Raw genomic sequence first — 19,064 nt, 5'->3', positions numbered from 1 at the left:
TGCTATCACTGGCCAGGGCGGAAAAGGCACCTGATTCTCCGATCATGGCTGGGGGGCAGGGCAAAGGCGGCCCCAGGGCCGCCTTTGCCCTGCCCCCCAGCTCTTAGCTCGCCCCTGGGTTTCCGATCACTGTCAGTGGCAGGGGGCTTCTTGCTGCTTTCCCTTTCGCCTCCCTGCATTGTGCCTACATATGCAAATTAACCGCCATCTTGTTGGCAGTTAACTGCCAATCTTAGTTGGCAGTTAATTTGCATATAGCCCTGATTAGCCAAAGAAAAGGGTAGCTCGTACGCCAATTACCATTTTCTCTTTTATTAGTGTTGATACTACCTTTCCCAGCCTCCCATCAAGTAAATGTGGCCGTGTGGCTGAGTTCTAGTCAATAGAATGTGAGCAGAAGTAATGTTTGTCTTGGAGGCATAGCTCATAAAAACCTCCCAGATGGTCTCCTCTGTGTTGTGTCTTTCTCTGGCTGGCTAAGAGGAGAAGACCCTCAGAGAGACTTTGACAGCCCTGCTTATTGGACACAATCCTGTGTGCCATCTCAAAATGCCTCATTGCTTCATTCTTTCTAAAAATACCAATCATTGCCTGGACCACTCCACAGCTGCCTTTACTGGTACCATTGACTAGTTCCCCACATTTGCTGAAGTCCCAGGTGAATCCCCATGCCTGCATGGCCCTCATGGCCCACTCATGCCTCATACTGCTCTGTGATTCTCTCCACTTCCACATTTGCATGAAATGTTACACTGAATCTGTAATGGCTGGCTTTCTGAGTGGCCGCTGCAGGGAAGACCACACAGCCTAAACGTGCCCTGTAACATGAAACTTGACCACTGAGAAACATGAATTAGGAAGAGCTACCTTGGTTGGGGAAATGGCTCCACATTTAGAGAAGCCCTCTCTGCTGGGCTCCTTTTCTTCTAGCATGTGAGGCAAAGGTCCAAAGGGGGATGTTCTACTTCAATCCCTTCCCTCTCCTGAACCCAGCTCTCTTATGCCTTTTCTACCCATTGTATTGAATATCCATTACTCTATTTTTTATGTTATTAAACTCCTGCCTTATCATATAGTAGAAAATAAACTGTACTGCAGGATGCTTTCTCTTTATGGGCTACTTCTATTCCGGAGTAGAGATACTTCAACTCGTGTATATTTTAGGGAGAAAGTTTTCATCGTGGAGGCCAGTATATCACAAGGTATTATATATTGGTTTTCATGAGTTAGCTCTTTCCCTTTGAAGAATAAATCTGGTTAGCAGTAAAATAATGGATAATATATTTATCTTACTACTCAAACTATTTGAAGTAGGAAGAATGTGATGACAACTCTGGGTCAATCACTTTAAAAACATGACCTTTAAATGAACAAAAACTTCCCCTGTTGTGAGAGGGGAACGAATTTAGTAAAAAGAACAAGGACAGAGATAGTTGTACACACCTGATTCTGCAAAAGAAGAGACCGAACTTTCCAACAGGACTCCATGCAGGTTTGAGTCCTCTCAAGTGCTGTACCCTCTGCTTCCTTCCTAGGCCCTCTTATGCCATGCTTTTGTTTTTATTTTGAGCCCAATTATAGCAACCATCTACACTTACTAACCATATCATTTTTGGCAAATAACATAAATTGTTTTGAGTTTAAACTTTTCACCATAAAATGTGAGTACTATTTTACTTCCATAAGTTGTTGGACAGATCAAATATGATAATGTACTTAAAACAGTCTAACATAGTTTGTCACATGGTAGTATTTAGTAATACGTTGGAACCCTCCCTTTCCTTGATCATCATCTCTCTGTAGAAAATTGAAAGTGTGAGTCAATGCAGAGCCTGGAAAGGTAGATCACATCTGATTGCAAGTAAGAAAGTTAAACTATTCTTGCCATTTGTGAGGGAGGTCCTGAGGCAAGAGCGATGGCTATCAAGAATAAATGGACTGCTTACAAATGTCTGCTTCGATAAGTCCCAGGCTTCTATTAGAAAATCAAATCCTGCATTAATGGGTTTGCCCTCTTTCTAGGTCACATAGGGGAAGTATAGAATCTGGCCTGGAAGTTTCTCTATTCCTTTAAATAATTGCAATTTTTTTCACTTATCTTTCAAAGACAACGCAAAACGCATTAAGGGAAGTCAGGCGAGTACAAAATAAACTATACTGCAGGATGCTTTCTCTTTATTGACAACTGAATGGAGATTGAAATAAAGCAGGGAGGTAGACAATTTAGTTAAATGATGAGTGTGATTAATGTTCTAAGCAATTTCTAACCAAGTCAAACCTTGTATTTTACTATTTTTTAACAGTCCCTATGGCTTTTGATCCAGTTAGTTTTGACAGGCTCCAACCAGAATGCTTAAGAATAAACAAAAAGCCACTTTCTAAGCTGGAAACAAAGGAGTTAGCTAAATAATAAGGTAAAATGAGATCTATAAAATGAGATCTTATAGTTATATTACTAAAAGGAGCTTCCAAAGACTCTTCTGTGTGTGATCCTGCCTCCCAATGGATTAAAAGTCCCAAATAGGCCCGGCCGGTGTGGCCCAGTGGTCGAGCATCAACCTATGAACCAGGAGGTCACAGTCGATTTCTGGTCCGGCCATAAGCTCGGGTTGTGGGTTCAGTCCCCAGTGTGGGGCATGCAGGAGGCAGACAATCAATGATTCTCTCTCATCACTGATGTTTCTATCTCTCTCTCCCCTCTTCCTCCCTCTCTCAAATCAATAAAAATATATATCTTTTAAAAAGAAGAAAAAGTCCTAAATAAACTAAAATAAACTAGTGTCTAACCCGTTCACATAGCTAACGCTTCATTGGTCACCCAGTCTAGTATCTAATAATCCAAAGAGCAGCAAATAAACAACAACAAAAAATAGCTTCATAATAATGGGCATTTAAAGTAATATATTTGTAGCTCAGGTGGTTCTAAATTGTACATCATTAGAATACTGAGGGCAGCTGCATCCGCATATTTTGATTACTTGATTATTTCTTTGCCCACTCTTCTTTCTTTTTGTTCTGGACTAAACTCTTTCAGATATGGTCCAAAGTAGAATTTATCCTCCTCATATTTTGTCCACTGCTCTTCAGGCAAGATCTGCTGCCTCTTGGAAAGGCCCAGTGCTCTCTTAATGCTAAACACCCTGTCATTATACAGGTTCTCAGGAAACTTTCTCACAGCTTCCTTTACATCGTCTTCCACATCCATGGTATTATCGCACATCTACCCCAGTGTATTGGGCCTTGCAGCATTGTAATACCATTTTTGGACACTCTCCAGCCACAGGGCTGCTGCAATGGCTCACCATTTTGACCTGAGATTAAAGTGTTTCCAAATAATTTGTTTTGTTTTAATACATATATTGTATTCACTTCAATTTATGTCAACGAATATTTATTGCTTATACTTTTGACCATGTGCAGACAAGAGCATTAGGCGCTGCATTGAGTTTATTCAGGTCAAGCTTAGTGCTAAGGAGGCCACATTTATAAAATCAAGCTCCCAAATGGTCTAGTTAATGTAGCTATATTATCTATATTATATCACAGAGTGTTTTTCTAATCCTGGAACCATAAAATTAAAGACATCCATTCCTTGGAAAAAAGAAAGACCAAGCAAGAGATCATGACTCCATTAGACAAAAGAAGGCACAAACCCTACAGAGTGAGCTAGTACCCACTAAGGGAAAGACACCAGTCATTCCATCAGGTTATTTCCTTCCACATCCCTGGTAGAGAAATGCTGATCACTCATTAGGTGCTTATAAACCTGAGTTTTTTAAAGCTTTAGTCAGATTAAAAATTCTTCTATTTTTTTAATATATTTTATTTATTTTTACAGAGAGGAAAGGGGAGGGATAGAGAGTTGGAAACATCAATGAGAGAGAAACATCGATCAGCTACCTCCTGCACACCCCCTATTGGGAATGTACCTGCAACCAAGGTACATGCCCTTGACTGGAATCAAACCTGGGACCCTTGAATCTGCAGGCCAACGCTCTATCCACTGAGCGAAACCTGTTAGGGCTCTTCTATTTTTTAAGACATGTTTTTATTGATTTCAGAGAGGAAGGGAGAGGGAGAGAGAGATAGAAACATCAATGATGAGAGAGAATCATTGATTGGCTGCCTCCTGCACGTCCCACCCTGGCGATGGAGCCCCAACCAGGCATGGGGGAATTGAACCACGACCTCCTGGTTCATAGGTTGATGCTCAACCATTGAGCCACATCGGCCGGGCAAAAGTTCTTCTATTTACTACCACACTCAGACAGCTGCCCATGCACAGGACCAAGGCGCTTCATTAAAATGCAGTCACTATCCAATTGTCTTGTGCTTACTCTTTTGCTGACAGTGTATAAAGAGGCCTCATTACATCCTTCTGTGCAGCTTACCCTACTGATACCACATATTTTTTTTAAAATAAGTCTTACCTGATGTAAATAATATTTATTGGATGAATCATGGTTGCCCAAGAATGATAAAAGGGAAGGAGTGATGGAGATGCCAAAACAGTTGATAGACTGTGGTTGCCAAAGTTTGAAAAAATATAATTCTTTTTCTAAAGATACCTAAAATTATCTTTTTTATCACTAATGTCTCTAAATTGTTTTTTAATATAATTTATATTTTGTTCCATTCAATGTAGTCTGAATTGTTGAGTTAGGTAACTGTTTGACTTACTTTGAAATTGAGGGTATGAAGGAAGAATCTTTAATAATTGCAAATTTTATGTACTCTGTTAGTAGTTACTGTAGTTTCATAGATGTTTTAAGTGCTCAGATTTAAAAAGCAATTGGGGCTTTTGGAAATATAGAGTGAAATTGATTTTAATGGATCAAATTACTCCAAATCTTTCTACAATTTTTACTCAGAAAGAACTCATGGAGCTATAAACTACTGAGCTTTACATTTTTTTTGAAATTTGTTCCATCAATTTTCTGAAGTAGATGTACATTTTGCATGAAAGCAAAACCTCTAAAAGAAGCCGAGTTGCTAGTCTTTTTTCTCTAACCATGTTTTAAGTAGAAGTGTATAATTAAAGATCATATTCTAATTTTTCATTTGTAGTATTAGAAATGGAATTGAAGATGTTACTCTGGCTGCCAAGTCCTAGGCACATACTGATGCCGTCAGTCCTCATTATTTATGGATTCCATACTTGAAAATTCATCTACATGCTAAAATTTTTGTAACCCCCCAAATTAACATTTGCCGCACTCTCACAGTCATTCACAGACCTGCACCGAGCAGCAAGAAATTTGAGTCATCCAATGGCCACATTCCCAGCTGAGGTGGAACAAGGAGACATTCTGCCTTCTTGTCTCCACTCCTATTATAAACAAGTGTCCCTTTTGTGGTCTATTTAGTGCCACATTTTGTGCTTTTTGTTGGTTATTTTTTTGCTGTTTAAAATAGCCCTCAAGTGAAGTAATAATGTTCTATCTAGTGTTCCTAAGTACAAGAAGGCTTGATGTGACATACAGAGAAAATATACATGTTAGATAAGCTTCCATCAGACATGAGTTTTAGTACTGGTGGCCATGAGTTCAGTGTTAATGAATCAACATTATACATTAAATAAGGTATCTTTAAACAGAAACACACATAAAAGAAGGTTATATATTCACCAATCACAACACTGATCAATGTTGTGACCAGAGGCCCACAGAGATCTCATCCTGCTTTCCCCTAGTTCAGCATTCATTAACTCAGTGTTTAAGGCAACTTTAAAGAATACCACTTCTGTGAATAATGAGAAACTACTGTAAATACTTTAGTCAGAATTAGTCTACAGATGATCAGACAATGGGTATACCCTCAAGCTGCATGTCAGTATGATTCCACAGATGCCTAAAGTTGATCTTTTACCTCCTCCCACTTAAACAAGAGCTTAGCTCATTTTTTCTCCCACCCCCACCTTATTTTGTAACCACTTGTTAACTTGGGGTCTCCTAATTAATATCATAGGCTCAAATCCCTCTAGAAATCTGAAGCCCTGCTTGGGATTGCTACAAATACCCAAGGATTGTATGTTTTCTTCATCACTCTGTCTCATTCTACCAGTTCTGATTATTTCATTCAGGCTATGGACTGCCTCACCATCCCATTTCCATTAAAAACGATAATAAACACAAAAATCTCACACTAGCCACTGACAAGTTTAGTGTATGGACTGAAGTTTTGGGGCTATGGAAACAGGACAGAGTCATAGTTCAGGAAAATAAGCTATTTGACAGTGAACATTATGCATTTTATTCTTTGTGCCCTTCAGCTACACCATCTCTGAAGAATTTTCAGTGCTTAATCCCCCTTCATCATATCTTGACTTCACACCACCATGTTCCTTAGAGAAGTAAAAAAAAAAAAAAAAAAAAAAAAGGTAATGAGAATGTGGTATAGAACTATAGTTACAGGAGGTTAAAAAAAAAAAAAAGGCCAAGTTTAGGAGATGACATAAGTAAAAATAAATTTTGCAAAGGACTGAATAGATGGAATGAAGAATACAGATAATTAAATGTAACCGAAGATTTGAGGACTAAGAGAGACCACTGATGATTCCATCATGACCCAGAGGACTTCTTAATGTTAATTAGTTAAGAAGTCCTCCTCCAAAGTTCTAACAATATAAATGGTGGTAGCAAGGGTAAACTATAACTGAACTGCTGTGAACACATTGATTAGTCAAATTCTAATTCTCTGTTAGGGCCTCCATCAACCATTCCAGTAGTTAATTGCCCAAATTAGCTGTAAGCATTGAGCTCATTGATAAACATTTTATGATAACACAGCATATAGAAACAACAACAAAAAAACCCAGCTGAATACCCAAAGTGAGGTAGAGCTACCTTATAGAAATTACTTGATATTTAGTTGGTACAATTCTCTCACTAGTTACTTAAGGCCCCAGGCCTTCCTATGGAATTTCCACTCAACCCTTCTGATGAATTATGCTAATTGGAAACCTCAGGAATAAATCTAAATATCAAATGAAGTGCAGGTTGAAATATCTGTTCAATACATGGATACTCTACAGGTCAATGAGTGAAATCTCTTAGCCCACTAATCTCTTTCTCATTACTAGGAAAGACTTAAGTTTAATTATATCAATGCATTTCCACTGATGGCATGAACAGTGCCAATAAGGCCAATGAGATTATATGTAGATTATCTACAGTATTAATTACATTTCCATTCATTCGATATGAATCCATGTAAACACATTTAGACAAAGGGTATAGTTATGGAACCCTTGACTATGGAACCCTTGGTGAATGGATATTTCTAAATCACTTACTTGCCTGACTCCTGAAACAAAAAATATTAATGACTCATTTATCATTAAAAATAACAATTATTAAAGCCTGAAATACCTGAAAACCCTATAAACTAATATTTTTATTATTGGAATTTACCTTATCATAAAGGTACATAAAGATTTTACTATAAGGATATTCATATACAATTGGTTTTATAAATGATTACTTACATAATGTATACTCAAAAGCCATTAAAATAAATATGCAACATTTACAATATTTTTCCAAAAATAAAAAATGACAGTGAATATGTCACACTTTTCAGAATGAAAAATATGAATGTTACTATAAAAATATTAATTGTGATATTGTGCAATGATACAATGGTGACCTTAAGACCTACTGATGAGTGTAGGGCTGTTTGCTGTAACACACACATACAGAAAAGCAGGCTCCATTGTTCTTTTCCCGTCTTGTGCCTACCTTTTAAAATGTTTCTGTCCTCCATTGCTGTATGTCTGTCTGCTCTTTCTTCTCATTATTGACAGTGCACCTGTCCTTAGCAGCCCTCCTCCATTTTCATTCTCTTAGAGTCATGAGATTGAATAGGACGTTAGTGACCATTAAAACCAAATGCCTTCAAATGCTCAAGTCCACTCCCTGCCAACTCTGCCAAATGCCAGCCAGCTAAATCTTGTACCTATCCACTTATGACAAGTTGCTTCTTCCTGTTACTGCCTATGGCTCCTTTCAATTTTATGAAGTTCTTATCTATGTTCCCCTTTTGATTTTAGTGATAGCCCCTGAGGCCATTCCAATCTAAACTCCTTTCCAGTTACAGTTCTTTAAATACTTGAAAATAACTATTATGATATCTAAAGTCTTCTCTTTTCCTTCATTTTTCATTCATTCAATGAGTCATCATTTACTCCTTACTTTGTCCTGGGCACTGCTCTAGACACTGGGAATATGATCCCTGTCCTCATTAAAGTCACATTAAACGAGAAAGAGAGAACTCACAGTAGCACTTTCCTGTGGAGTATATACATAACAGTGTGCCTAGATGAAATTCAGGGGACAATAAAAAGAGATGAAAAGCTTTCTGGGTAATGAAAGTCAAAATTAGAAAGTCTGTGCTGCAAACATCAGAGACTACAGTTCATGTGTTGTCTCCTCATTGGAGAGCCCCGTGGATCTCAAAGTGTGGTCCCTGGACCGGCAACATCAGCAAACTCTGAGAGGTTGTTAGAAATGCACATTCTCGGGCCTCACCTTCGATCTACTGAATCAGAATCTCTGAGGGTGGAGTCCAGCAACATGTGTTTAACAAGCTTTCCAGGTAATTCTGGCACATGTGATTCAGATTTGGAGACTAATCCCTCCTGGTTCTTAAACCAGAAGCAGAGGTATCTGGTTTACCTGGAAGCTATTAAGAAATTCAGATTCTTGGGCCCTGCCCCAGACCCAAGGAATCAGAATATTCATTTTAATAAGATCCTTAGATGATCGTCTGCACCTTAAAGTTTTGGAAACACAGGGCTTGCCATTCTGCCATGGTTTTCTGCTTTGGGTAACCTAGTGAAAGCACCTGGGGATATTTAAAAGCCTACCTCCAAAGATTCTGAGCTTACTGGTCTGGGCTGTTGTCTGGACTTCAGGGATTTTTTCAAAGCTCACCAGGTGACTCTAATGGGCAGGCAAGGTGAAGAACCACCGTTTTAAGCACTTAGAGTTTACTCACTTTCATTTCTAACAGGCTTCTTCATGTGATTTCCAACCTTGCAGGAAATCTTAATCTTCAGCTACATTAATAGAAGAAGACCATCCCAGGTAAGAGAGGTCATTATTTCACTTTCTTATAAAATGATGAGATCACACTCAAAACACCACTCTGGGCTGCCTTCTGGGGAAGAATGTAGAAAAACTAGAGCATGTTTAGAGGGGCTGGGATTCAGGGAAGCAATGCAAATCATTCTTGTTAGAAATGGTTACAGGAATTTGTAATGTTTAGGCAGCCAGAATGATCTTTTAAAACATAAATCAGATTTTATCACTGTGATGCCTGTCACTTGCATTTGGAAAGAAATCTAAGTCTTTTACCAAGTCCCCACAAGATCTGGTGCTGCATACATCTCCCACCTCAACTCCTATCCTTTGCTCCTCTCATTTCTCACCCTCTCCAGCCACCATTGACCCTCTCTGTTCTCTGATCACTGAGAGTTTTCTTATTAGAGTGAATTCACCCTCTATTCTTTCTGCCTGTAGTGCTTTTCCCTTGGCTTTTTTCCATGGGTGAAGCTTCAACTCTCATGTCTCAACTCAGATAAGGTGCCTTCCCTATCCGAGTACCTTTCTGGAACAAAAGCCTACAGTACTTAGTAGGTATCTTCCTGCTACCTACCGTAACCTGTAATTATCTTCTTTACTTGTCTTTTTTTATTTAAATAAATTCAGATTCTTGGGCCCTGCAAGATTCTTATCTTCCCTATAACATAAACTAATAAAAAATATATGCTACTAAAGTGAGGAGAGTTGAGTACTGTGTAGAGAAAATAAAATGAATTGCTCTTCCAGCACCAAGCATTTCTCAATAGCATTTTTCTGGAAAAAAAAAATTTTCCTTCAAGTTTATCTACTTACTAACAAGTTGACAGATATATTACACTTCATCAGTTACATATATTTCTGATGTGATATTATTTATTTCCTGTTTATATGTATCATTTGAGAAATGATTATTTAAGTAGTTTGATGGTAAGTATTTAAGATATTAAACCAGAAAGTCTTTATTTTCCCTATATAAATACTTGTTTATTCAATACATAAAATTTTTGTTGATGTCAAGGAACTAAAAAGTAATATATTATTAATTGTCTATAATGTAGACATTAAAAACTACCAAACATAGCACTCTTCTCTGAATCATTTAAGAATTCATGCAGTTCTGATATAATCAAAAGTATTTTTTTTTAATCCTAAAACAATTGTGGCACAACTCACTTCAAAATAGCATGTATTCTTACGGCTCTAAATTATAGTATGAAGATGCAAACTGTATTCTTGTCAAACCAGACATGGGAGGGTGGATGATTAGAAAGCTCCAAGTGTTCTATCAGAACAAAGGACAGTAATAAAAGGTACATAACAGGTTTCTTTCTCCTTTTCCATTTAAAATGTCAGATTACTTTATTTTTTAATTATCCTGATTAGAAACATTCTTTTAAGGGTAACAAAAAAAAAAAGAAAGGAAAGAAAATTCTTCTTTCAAGCTCCATTTTATTGAGTTATTTTTAAGAAACAGAAGAAAAAGATTGACTTGAGGACTTACTCATAATAAGTCTATTCTGGCAGAAACCCAAACAGAAACTGAAGTTTCACATTGGGAAAGGGGATTTGATTGACATCTTGCTTGACATCAGTCTTGACAATTTAAGGAAATCAGTGAGTTAACATGGAGTGCCATGCAAAGAAGTATAGAAAAGTCAAAGGACATATCAAGATTTGGGCAATGGATTCAATGATATACTAAATTTTGAATTGTCTTTTTCTCAAAGATTTAGCTATAGCATGGAACCAGCTTCATAATTTCTTCATTGACTAATTTGCTGAATTATTCAGTATTGACCAGCTCCAGGATCCATGGCTGGAACTGCATTCCTGGAGCCACCAGGTTATTAGTAATGCAGGTGCACACAGTGTTATTTTTTCAAAGTGAGTGAGCTCTTGCAGGCAACCCTGGGGGGCAATTAGAATTTTGGCAGCTGGGAAGGCAAAATGACCAAAAGCACCTGTAACCAAAATAGCTCTACCTAGGAATTATTACTCAAGCCAATACTAAGTGTGTGTAATTTCTTCTGTGAAAAGAGATGGGAGAAACTAAAATTAAATTATTGGTCAGACAACATTGCTTTATTAAAAAAATGCCATTTGGGGAAAAAAAATCAAGCCAAGAAATTAAATTAAAAGTGTAAGATATCCTGATTAGAAGAAAATACTAGTTATAATGCTACAGAAGTCCTTTACAAGCCAGTGTCATTCAACTTTTTTATTAAAAGTTTGGAGTGAAGGTTTTAATATTATATCAAATTTATAAATCATTAGGAGAATTACAATGTTTTTGAAAATTAGGATTAAAATAAAATATAAGCTTGAGAAGTTGGGAAAGTGAGTTAAAAACAATAAAAATTGCTCATTCAATAATGGAAAAATGTGAAGTTTTCACATAGAAAACAATAAGTACTGTAAAATGCTAATGAGAACAGAACACCAAAGAGCATGAAAAGAAATGAAAGGTGTCAATAATGTGGTACTAATACAAAAATTTTATAATACATTTTATTCATTAAACATAGTATTTAACACAATTGAGTGAATTTCATTTTATTGTTTTCATTTAGTATCAAATGAAGTTCATTCTAGCAGTATCCTATATAATAAAAGGGTAATATGCAAATTGACCCTAACAACAGAACAACTGGGAATGACTGGTCACTATGACACACACTGACCACCAGGGGCCAGACGCTCAATGCAGGAGCTGCCCTCTGGTGGTCAGTGTGCTCCCACAGGGGGAGCTCTGCTCAGTCACAAGCCAGGCTGATGGCTGCCAGTACAGTGGTGGTGGTGGGAGCCTCTCCCGCCTCTTAGCAGTACTAAGGATGTCTGACTGCAGCTTAGGCCTGCTCCCCACTGGCAAGTGGACATCCCCCAAGGGCTCCTGGGCTGCCAGAGGGATGTCTGACTGCCAGCTTAGGCCCAATCCCCCGGGGAGCAGGCCTAAGCCAGCAGGTGAACATCCCCCAAGAGGTCCCAGACTGCAAGAGGGCACAGGCCAGGCTGAGGGACCCCCCCGAGTGCACAAATTTTTGTGCACCGGGCCTCTAGTTATGTAATAAAAGAGACAAACTACATCATTCAGAAGAGAAGAATAAATAAAAGGTTAAGAAAGAAATCCCTTCACTGCAAAAGTTACAGGGAAACAAAAGAGGGCAAAGTAAAAATGATGGAATGTGGGAAAGCACGGGACTTGGTTAGAAAGTCTGTAAGGAGGATTCTCCGAAAGTTCAGGGGCCTCTTGGGGACCTTGCCGAAGGTGGCAGCCCCTGCCTTGATTTTTCCAAACAAGTCTGAGCCCCCAGGGGTTTTACTGGAATCTCTATATTTTGTCTTTAGAAACAATCTTATAGAAGCATATGCTTTCTCAAGGATACTTACCCTGCTGATAGTATCTAATAGTTAATTTTAGTTCAAGCTGTTGTTACAATAAAAGCCTAAGAAGGCAGGCTAATGAGGCTGTTTGGTTGCTATAGCCAAGCAACCCCTTAACCCTCTCTTTCACAGAAACATGTGTCAGAGTAATCCATTCATCTGTTGCTCAGGGCTTGCTGTTCAGTCCTAGCAATGGAACTCTTGTATAATATCTACACATATAAAATCCTAATATGCAAATAGACCGAACAACAGAACAATCGAACAATCGGTCACCAGGGGGTGCGTGCAGAACATGACAGGCATTAGAGCACGGAACATGGTGGCCATCAGCCACTGCAGGATGGTGGAGCAGGTGAGTGGGGGCGCCAGACCAAGGCGGAGTGCTGGTCGCTATATTGGGGTGAGCCTCTGGTGGTTACTGAAAATTCTTTGTTCCTGCACACTGCAGTCCTGCCCGGCGCTCACACCTGCTGCTGGCACCAGCCCTGCTTGCACCAACTGCTGACGCCAGGCACTGGCCCTGATCGCTCAGCGCTGTCAGTGGGTGTGAGTGGCGGCTGCTAGCCTTGATTGCCCCTGAGGGCTTCTCCACCTCTCCCGGCTCCTGAGGGGTGATTGGGGCAGCAGCCGCTGCTCGCACCTGCTGCAGGTACGAGCCCCAATTGCTCTGCGCCATCAGTGGGTGCAAACGGGGCCAGCACTATCAGTGTGTGGGAGCAGTGGTGGCGAGAGCAGGGCTGCCACTCCTGGGGACTGGGGCCACAGCAGGAGGGGCTGGGTGGGAGCATGGAGGATGGGCCAAGATCCACCCCTGTGCCCACAGCAGCCTCAGGGCCCACAGTTCCTTTCAAGGTGCATGAATTCATGCACTGGGCTCCTAGTATAAATGGAAAGTATGAGGTGTAATGGTTGAGACTTCAGAGTTATAGACCTGGGTTTAAATCCCACTTCTTCAACTTTCTTCTGTCCACAAAAAAAAAAAAAAAAAAAAAGACTTGATAAGGTATCTCACCTTCTAAATTTCCTCATATGCATAATTCAGAAAATAATGATATCTAGGATTATAGTTTTAGGCAAATTTACTAAAGAAAGGTATGGCTTTTCTAATTCACTGGACTTCTTCATGCCTAAAGAAGAATGATACATACAGATAGGTGTGCATATAAAATCAATCATGGCCCACACCCAGCAGTCTTTCATGAATCCTCAATCCTATCATGGAGACATGGACTATCTGAAATGTCAGAGGAAGGAAAACCTGGCTCTGTGTTATTAAAAATAGATCATGTAGTAATATAAATGATGTTAAAAACAAAAATATTAATATAAGAAAAAAGAAAACAATCCAAACTTCATCTGCAAATAAATGAAATTGATTCTTCAAGTCATATATTTTTACATACAATGTGAGAATTTGGGGCAGGATACAGCAAACATCTTGATATCAGGCAAGGGAATGTTGAAGGGATTTTCCCTAGGAAGTTTAATAGAAATAAATCCAAACTTAAGCCTATTAAGTCCAACACTAAATTCTTGCTTTTCCCTCTAGACACGGTTTAGCTTTATGGGAGCCCTCTGTTCCCATTAAAGAAATGGCTAGCCGCAAAGGACCAACTTGCCCTCATATACTCCAAGATAACTCACCTTCGCCATTCCTCAACGGCTCGGGTAAGAGCTCTCTCCTTCCCTTCCTAGGACTCCCATAAGACGACCTGATGACTCCCCTGCCAACCTGCCTCCTTCCCAAGGTCCCTTCTTTTTCTTTGAGATGGTCCTCATTAATGAACTTGTTCCCTATTGCAACAGACTGAATAAAATCATCTCCTTAATTGTCTGTTGCATTTTGTCTTTCACATACCAAAAACCCATTTTAACGCTTAGCTCAATAGATGGCAATCCATCTAGATGGTGGCTCAGGCCAAAAGCCTTCGAGTGACCTTTATCTCTTCTCCTCCCAAATATCCCCATCTGATCTATCAAGGAAACCTTTTGATTTAAATTTCAAAATATATCCAGAATCTAAGCCAATGCTACTATCATTGGTCTGAGCCACTGTAATCTCTTACATAGATTGTTAATACAACCATCCCACTGGATTCTCAGTTTCCACCCTTGCCTGGCTGTAGTATATTCTCAACAAGCAACATGAGTGAACTCCTAAAATTCAGTCCCTGTCAATTCCTCTGCTCAAAATTCTCCAAAGGTTCCCAAATTCAGTCAGAATCCTTACAATGGCCTCAGAGTTCTCTGTGATCAGGAACACCATAATGTCTCTAAACTTATACATAACCTACCACTCTCCCCTAGTTACTCTGTTCTGACCAAACTGGCCTCTTTCGTCTTTCTTGAATATGCCAGCCATGCTCCCACCTCAGAATCTTTGTATTGGCTGTGGCTTCTGCCTTCAACTGCCCTCCTTCAGATAGCTACATAGATCACTCAGTCAACTCCTCCAAGTGTTTGCTCAAATGTCACCTTCTCAGTGTGACATTTTAAAAATTGTACACACTTGCCCTGACCGGTTTGGCTCAGTGGATAGAGCGTCGGCCTGCAGACTCAGGGGTCCCAGTTCGATTCCAGTCAAGGGCATGTGCCTTGGTTGTGGGCACATCCCTAGTAGGGGGTGTGCAGGAGGCAGCTGATGGATGTTTCTCTCTCATCGATGTTTCTAACTCTCTATTCCTCTCCCTTCCTCTCTGTAAAAAAATCAATAAAATATATATTTTTAAAAATTGTACATACAAACCAGCATTCCACATCTCACTATCTTGCTCTACCTTTCGCAGAGCACTTTATTCCTTTTAATATACTGAATATCCTCATGTCTATGTTTATTGTCTGTCTCTCCCTGTAGGAGGGAGAAAGATTTTTATTTTTATTCATAGACATATTTCTTAGTTCCTAACTCCTTTCCCTTCCATTGATATATCTCTAGTGCCTAGAAGAGTATTGGCACATAGTAGGTAATTCAATAAATATTTGTTGAAAGGTTGATTGGCCAAATAGCTAACTGACTGACTGGATGAAACAGTGGCTATCTATTTAAAGTAATTATTAGTGCAGTAATCAGGCTGTGCACTGATGATCTGTACTATTTTCCATTATGATTCTATTGGACTTTTTCCACATCATTACTCCCAGTTCTCTTTCCCAGCTCTGAAAGGGGTAGGAAACCACTACTATTACTGTGCACCTGGCACCATGGACACCACTTATGCATTACCATAGGCACACAGCTCTAAATAAGGAAATTGCACAATCTAAGTTGTGAAATAGGCAAGAGTATGTCCATAAGATAATTCTGCTTGTGAATTCATTAGAAACTTGGAGGCCTCCCATTGATGGAGTATGTATTAAAACCTGTACTCCCATGATCATGCCATAGGCTACTGGGCATTTCATCAAGCCAAGAATGGCCATTCAAGTCTTGACAAGAGCTGTAGAGAGTGGCAGATAGTAACTTGATGAAATAAGATACTTCAGCTCTCTGTACCATTGAGAAGAAAGTCTTAATTAGGCTAGAAGAGGATCACAGATTTAATTTAAAATCTCTAAAAATAATTCTTAATTTTTTTCCAACCAGTTCATTTTCAATTCTCTTATTAATCACACTCATTTTATTTATGAGTGGCTCAAAACCTGTATGATGAATCTCTGTGCATTTTAATGCCAGAATTTTCCAATAAATAAAATAGAGCAATGAAGACTAAGAAACAACTGGACTTTCCAATCAAAAACAGGATTTCCAGTTCAAATCCTGTACCAACCATTTCTTATGTATCCTTGAGCAAGTTTTTAAATCTTTCAACCTAAATTTCATCCTCTATAAAAAGAGAATAATCTGTGCTTCAGGGAAAAGTTGTGAGAGTGAAGTTAGATCCCCATCCCCACTCCTTCCCCCACCCCCGCCCTTCTCTGAGCTGGACACCAGGTGTCACTCCTGATAGTAATTAAATACATGCTACTTCCTTTTCTTGCCTTTCTGAGGTTTGGAAACAACCAAGAAGTCTCCTTCATTCAAATGCCAACTGGGAATTAAAGAACTGCCTTAGATTGCTACAAATGCACCCAGCAGGTGCTTTTTACCACAGTTTTTTCAGTTCCTTGAACACTCAAATACTGTTAGTACTGTTAAAAAACAAACATAAATGAAAACCAGACTTGAAAATTCCCTGAACAGAAAAAACAGTTTAGTCGTACAAACAAAGCTTAATTTAGCTTATTTTGCAAGACAAGGGAAGCTAACCTGACCTGGATCATTTCTTATGCCTCTGAAAAGCATAAGCTGAAATTTAAATTGTTCCCCAAAATTGACATAAGGTAAACCACTAACCAATTCTACTTCATTTAAGAAAATTCTAATATTGAACCAATCACTGTAAAGAATAAACAGTCACTGCCATCATACTATATAAGCTGCTTAAAAACAATATACCTCTGAGCCTCGTTAGTTCTCCGTTTTTGTTTGAGTGTTCTTGGTTTGCCAACTGTCTTCTAAAAATTTATGCAAATTAATTTTTACCAATTATTGCTTCAGTGATCATTGATTTTATTTCTTTTTTTTTCTGAACTGTTGACAATACCTTGAAACCTTGACCTCTACCTGCAACCTTTTCTCCATTCCACAGGCCTTAGCATACCTTGGAAAGTCCTTCCCAGTAATGGTGTTTCTTCTCATCTTAAACTTTGTAGCATTATTACAGTTATTTTGTTTATTGACCTGTTGATTCTCCCACCACCAGAATGTGCATTCTTAAAAGTCTTTGTCTGATTGTTTACACTGCAGGGGTCCTCAAACTACGGCCCATGGGCCACATGCAAATACAAATATTGTATTTGTTCCCGTTTTGTTTTTTTACTTCAAAATAAGATATGTTCAGTGTGCATAGGAATTTGTTCATAGTTTTTTTTTAAACTATAGTCCGGCCCTCCAATGGTCTGAGGGACAGTGGACTGCCCCCTGTTTAAAAAGTTTGAGGACCCCTGGTTTACAGTATCCCCAGAACTTAGAAGATTGCCAAGCTCATTAGTGGGTGCTCAAAAATTTGCTAATGAAAGAACTAAAACAAAGAATTTGTACTTGAGAATGGGTCAATATCAGATTCTGTCACAAGGAGTAAGTATCCTGGATGATGATTGCTTACCAGGGGGCCTGAGAGGCATGCACCCCCATGTCCCTCAAGGGGCCCCCCCACAGGGGACAAGGGAAAAGGAAACTTCATCTATTTCACATAGAGCCCTGCACTAGTCATGCATTCTTCGCATTCTTTGTTGATGGACAGTCCCAACTGGGACAGCTGAAGAGCACATTAACAATTCAACATCAAGAGCCTGACCTCTGAGAATACTTTCCTATGCTTATGCTATATTACTCTTTTGAAACAAGTCCTACTCTCAAATTCAGCTGGATTTGTTTCATTCAAACTTCTGATGAACATGCACTGTTTTCATTCTGGGTGCATTCTCAGGCTTGAATCTGACCTTGCTTCTGGCATAAACATTACCTGAGCCTCTGTATGTGGCTTGGACAATTTGAAATGATAGGGTGATGAAACATGAGAGGATAAGAAAAAGGAGAATACGTATTATTTTTGTACTTGTGATTATCTGGACACTGATTTCTTTGGTCCCATTATTGTTTCAATTTATTAAAATGAGTTAAAATATATCTCCTTAGAATTTTATCTAATACTGGTAAGGTAAAAACATACATCACCTATATATTATAATACACTTTGTTTTTTATTATTTAAACTCTTAATTGGTACTATTGACTATTAGAATTGAGGGTATCCAACTTCCCAAATATCTTAGATTTCATGGAATTTTAAAGATGGTGGTGGATGTATTGCATTGCATTCTGTCATGTTTTAATAATGTTCTTTACACTGTGTATACAGATGACTATGAGGAAAGAGATTTTGCCTCCAAGAGAAACTATAAATTGTCTCACAGAAGAGTAACTTTACAGTTATTTACCTCTCTAAAGAAGTTCTTTTCCACTTTCTTGAAGTTTATTTTTATAGAGCAAATGTAATGTAAAAAAATGACTATTTTAGGGATGCATATTTTGCCTTTTAAAACTTATGGCACCGATCTAGAAAAGATGTGTGTGTGTGTGTGTGTGTGTGTGTGTGTGTGTGTGTGTGTGTGTAAAATGACTACAATTGAAATAATCAACAAATACAATAGGGAAACTTTGGGGATTTCTTTCTTAACATTTTATTTATTCTTCTCTTCTGATGTTTCATGTTCTACTATTTTATACTGTCCTGAATGCCTAAAAGTATCATGACAAGAGCTTTTCTAGTAGCAAGCAGACAAAACAAGAGCTTTTCTCCTGGCACTTCAAGGAGATTGTTATCTATTTTCATTTTTAGCACATATTTTTTTCATGTTAACTTTATTAATTTAATATGCATTCATTCACCTATTTTATTATGTACATGTGTAGAAATACTTTATAATTGCAGGGTCTCTCTAGAAAATCAGGCTTTCATTGCTGATGGAATGTAATAATTTTCATTTGCTAAAGAATATTTAATTATCCTTGTTATTAGCTATCTATCCATAGGTATCATTTTTAAAATTTACAAT

General features: G+C 38.5%; 1 pseudogene; it reads right to left on the bottom strand.

Moving 5' to 3' along the window:
- Positions 1–2,982: 2,982 nt before the first annotated feature.
- On the bottom strand, positions 2,983–14,120 carry LOC132233846 (cytochrome b-c1 complex subunit 7-like; annotated as a pseudogene).
- Positions 14,121–19,064: the final 4,944 nt, after the last annotated feature.

The sequence above is a fragment of the Myotis daubentonii genome, chromosome 4 (assembly GCF_963259705.1).
Source record: "Myotis daubentonii chromosome 4, mMyoDau2.1, whole genome shotgun sequence".
NCBI classification, from domain to species: Eukaryota; Metazoa; Chordata; class Mammalia; order Chiroptera; family Vespertilionidae; genus Myotis; species Myotis daubentonii.
This window is presented reverse-complemented; position numbering and strand designations above follow the sequence as displayed.